The 4,984-nt window shown below is 39.9% G+C and overlaps 1 pseudogene; it reads right to left on the bottom strand.

The window, feature by feature from the left end:
- Positions 1-3,133: 3,133 nt before the first annotated feature.
- LOC105499334 (CTD small phosphatase-like protein 2) lies at positions 3,134-4,724 on the bottom strand (annotated as a pseudogene).
- Positions 4,725-4,984: the final 260 nt, after the last annotated feature.

Raw genomic sequence — 4,984 nt, 5'->3', positions numbered from 1 at the left:
TTCCTTTCTTCTTATTTGAATGCCTTTTCTTGCTCTTGCCTGATTGCCTGGCCAGAACCTCCAATACTATGTTGAATACAAGTGGTGAGAGAGGGCAACCTTGTCTTGTGCCAATTTTCAAGGGAAATGCTTCCAGCTTCTTCCCCTTCAGTATGATATTGGCTGTGGGTTTGTCATATATGGCTCTTATTATTTTGAGGTATGTTCCTTTAATACCTAGTTTATTGTGAGTTTTTAACAGAAAAAGATGTTGAATTTTATCAAACGCCTGTTCTGTGTCTATTGATACAATCATGTAGTTTTTGTCTTCGGTTCTGTTTATGTAACAAATTACATTTATTGATTTGTGTATACTGAACTAGCCTTGCATCCTGGGGATGAAGGTTACTTGATCATGGTGGATAAACTTTTTGATGTGCTGCTGGATTCAGTCTGCCAGTATTTTGTTGAGGATTTCTGTATCAATGTTCATCAAAAATATTGGCCTGAAGGTTTTTTGTTGTTGTTGTTGTTGTTGTTGTTGTTGTTGTTGTATCTCTGCCAGGTTTTGGTATGAGGATGATGCTGGCCTCATAGAATGAGTAAGGGAGGAGTCCCTTCTTTTCAATTTTTTGGAATAGAAATTTTCAGTAGGAATGGTAACAGCTCTTCTTTGTACCTTTGGTAGAATTCAACTGGGAATCCGTCTGGTCCTGGTCTTTTTTTGGTTCATAGGCTATATTTTACTGCATCAATTTCAGAACTCACTATTGGTCTATTCAGGGAGTTAGTTTCTTCTTGGTTCAGTCTTGGGAAGGTGATATGGTTTGGCTCTGTGTCTCACCCAAATCTCATCTTGAATTGTAATCCCCATGTGTCAGAGGAGGGACCTGGTGGGAGGTAATTGGAACATAGGAACAGATTCTCCTCATGGTATCCTCACGATAGTGAGCGAATTTTCATGAAATCCGATGCTTTTATAAGGGGCTCTTCCCCCTTCTCTCTCTCACCTGCCTCCATGTAAGACATGCCTTGCTTCCCCTTTGCCTTCTGCCATGATTGTAAGTTTCCTGAGGCCTCCTCAGTCATGCAGAACTGTGAGTCAATTAAACCATTTTTCTATGTAAATTACCCAGTCTCAGGTAGTTCTTCACAGCAGTGTGAAAATTGGCTTCTACAGAAAATTGGTACCAAGAGAAGTGGGGTACTGCTATAGATTCCTGAAAATGTGGAAGTGACTTTGGAAGTGGGTAACAGGCAGAGGTTGGAACAATTTGGGGGGCAGAGAAGAAGACAGGAATATGTGGGAAAGTTTAGAACTTCCTAGAGACTTGTTGAATGATTTGTGACCAAAATGCTGATAGTGATGGGCAGTGAAGCCAAGGCTGAGGTGGTCTCAGATGGAGATGAGAAACTTGTTGGGAACTGCAGTAAAGGTCTCTCTTGTTATGCTTTAGCAAAGAGACTGGTCGCATTTTGCCCCAGTCCTAGAGATCTGTGGAACTTTGAACTTGAGAGAGATAATTTAGGGTATCTGGCAGAAGAAATTTCTAAGAAGCAAAGTGTTCAAGATGTGGTTTGGCTGTTCCTAACAGCATATAGTAATATGTGTTCACAAACAGATGACATGAAACTGTAAGTTAGGCTTAAAAAGGAATCAGAGCATAAAAGTTTGGACAATTTGCAGCCTGACTATACTGTAGAAAAGAAAAACCAAAACCAATTTTCTGGGGAAAAACTCAAGCCAGAAGCAGAAATTTGCATAAGCAACAAGGAGCTGTAAGAAGCTGCTAATAGCCAAGCTGTTAATAGCCAAGCTGTTAATAGCTGCTAATAGCCAAGACAATGGGGAAAATGTCTCCAGGGCATTCCTGAGATTTTTGCAACAACCCCTCCCAACACAGGCCCAGAGGCCTAGGAGAAAAAGATGGTTTCCTGGGCCAAGCCTGGGTCCTGGCTTCTCTCTGTAGCCTCAGGACTTGGTGCCCTGCATCCCAACCACTTCAGCTTGGGCCATTGCTTCAGAGGGTGCAAGCCTGTATAATGCGTTTTCATGCTGCTGATAAAGACATACCCAAGACTGAGCAATTTACAAAAGAAAGAGGTTTATTGGATGTACACATGACTGGGGAGGCCTCTCAATCATGGTGGAAGGTGAAAGGCATGCCTCACATGGCAGCAGACAAGAGAACAGAGTTTGTGCCGAGAAACTCCCCCTTTTAAAAACTGTCAGATCTCATGAGATTTATTCATTGTGATGAGAACACATAGGAAAGACCTGCCCCCATGATTCAATTACCTCCCACTGGGTCCCTCCTACAACCCATGAGAATTCAAGATCCATGGGTCTTGAATTTCATAGGCATGTGTTCTCATTGTTCAACTCCCACTTATGAGCAAGAACATTCAGTGTTTACTAAACCATTTTCTGTTCCTTTGTTAGTTTGCTGAGGATGATGGCTTCCAGCTTCATCTATGTCCCTGCAAAGGACATGAACTCTTTTTTTAATGGCTGCATAGTATTCCATGATGTATATGTACCACATTTTCTTTATCCAGTCTATCATTGATGGGCATTTGGGTTGGTTCCAAGTCTTTGATATTGTAAATAATGCCTCAACTAAAAAGAATACATAATGAAAGTCTAATCTAATACAGGTCAAAAACGTAAAAAGTTCATGAACCTTAACGGGAAAAATTAAACAACTTTTGCTGGCCATTCCTGTTGAAATGAGAACCATAACGTAACAGAAAAGTGGCTACAAACCCACCTAGAACACCAAACAGAGAGAAAATAAAAGTTAATTTTCATCTCTGTTATTATCATAAAATCCTGTGTGACTACAGGCCAAACTTCTGGTGGCAGAAACAGAGTTCTTTATAAACTGCAGATGTCCTGTACATTAAAAAAAATTTCACGGGAGTTGCACTAGTTCTAGAGACTTTTCTGTTTTAGCCTACCTACTGTATGTATCCAATCAAAGATAGATAAAGCCTCTTTCTGTAACCCCTGATTATTATTGGGCATCAAAGGTAAGAAAAGCAAGATGGGGTACAAAAATGCAAAATTTCAACAGTAATGACAATCTTTTCGTCTTAGTTCAAAAGGGTCCTGCAGTCTCTCCCCTTTCAGTGATTTGACAAGTCTTTGTACTTAATCTTGGGTCAGCAAATCATGCAAGTGAAATCTGTCTCTGATATGTAGTTGAATATCTTCACTCAGTTCTACAAGCTTCTCCAGGAATGAAATCAATTTTAGGAGTTCATTGTCATTTTTATCCATAAACCAACTTTCTATAGGGGTTCCATTAGAAAGCTTGTATGCAAAGGTTTGTGGTGGGTTGTCAATTATTACAGTTTTTGAAAGATCTCTTCCAAGAATATTTAAGTTCTATATATTATTTCCTTGTACACAAACACAATGTTCACAGAAAAAATGGTGCCTGACCACTTGCTTTTTAGGGTCTACTATGTTCAGTAACGTGCCTGCACACACCTTCTTAGAAGCAGTAAAAAGAATAATATCATACATCTGAGAAATTCATTCCAGGAATTCCCTGAAAAATGTATTAATATCACATAAACCTGATAAATGACATCGTGGAAAAGGACTGGAAAAGTAAGTGCTGCATCTTCTACCTCATTTAGACTACAGTGCACCACTGTTTCATCCAAGTCTAAATCTAGGGAGAATTTCGGTGTGCTTCTTGTTTTCAATGAAGAACAGATTTCCTATTTAGTTGTTCTTCTGTCAGTGGTAGGACATGTTTGATGAAATAATAGGGGTCAAATACTTCCAAGCCTTCTTCATAGGTGGCCTCTGCGTGGGCTGATGAATAACCACTATCTGGAATGACTGGTCCTATAAGGGGTGGGATATCACGATTAACTGTTTCTTCTGCTTCTTCTAAACCATTGTGGGTTTTTTGTTGTTGTTTGTATTTTTTAAATTATACTTTAAGTTCTGGAATACATGTACAGAACATGCAGGTTTGTTACATAGGTATACATGTGCCATGGTGGTTTGTGGCACCCATCAACCCATCATCTACATCAGGTATTCCTCCTAATGCTATCCCTCCCCTAGGCCCCCACCCTGTGACAGGCCCTGGTGTGTGATGTTTCCCTCCCTGTGTCCGTGTGTTCTCATTGTTCACCTTCCACTTATTAGTGAGAACATGCAGTGTTTGCTAAACCATTATTTATTGCTGGTCTCACCTGAACTGCTTGATTTGAGTAAGCTGCTCCATTAGTTGATGTAGTAGAACTGGTAGTGAGCTCATCCACCCGTTCCATATCAAGTTGTTTTACTATTTCTTCAGCTCCAACAAAGTAGTCCTTGGAGGACTGCCAAAGGAAGGATTCTTTTCTAATTTTCCATTTTATTTTATATGTTGATTTGTCATTTCATAACTACCAACTTCTCCATTTACTTGACTTTTCTGTCTTACTCGAGGTATCTATATGTTAGGTTTCTCTCCTGCTCTTGGTGTTGAGGTGATCAAATTATTACCTATATCACGTTCAATTCTACTCCACTTTGAAGGATTTTCTCTCACTTCCTTAGGTGTGCTTCCTTTAATGAATTTTTTAATTGAAGACAAGCCAGTTTCATTCTTTGGTGGTTTTTCTCCTTCTGAAGGCAGGGGATCATCATCCTATGAATATTTCCTCTTTGCTCTGGCAGTGAGTTGTGTTTGGATTTGATTTGACTGTTGAGGAGCTTTCCATGTTATCAGCCTCATCTTTTATGGGTGCCACACACAAAACTGACTGTGATGACAGAGAAGTGTCCTCAGGCTCCTGTAATGGTCCCAACTGGACAATACATGGTGTCTTTCCCACTTACCCTGTAGCAGCAACAGAACCAGCTCCTTCAGTCAGTTGCCATTTCTGGTCTACCTGAAAGTGATCTTATTTCTCCTTTGCTTATGAAGCTTAGTTTGGATGGATATGAAATTCTGGGTTGGAAATTCTTTTCTTTAACAATGTTGAATATTGGCCC

The sequence above is a fragment of the Macaca nemestrina genome, chromosome X (assembly GCF_043159975.1).
Source record: "Macaca nemestrina isolate mMacNem1 chromosome X, mMacNem.hap1, whole genome shotgun sequence".
Lineage (NCBI taxonomy): Eukaryota > Metazoa > Chordata > Mammalia > Primates > Cercopithecidae > Macaca > Macaca nemestrina.
Note: the sequence above shows the minus strand (reverse complement) of the source record. Positions and strands in the feature narration are given on the sequence as shown.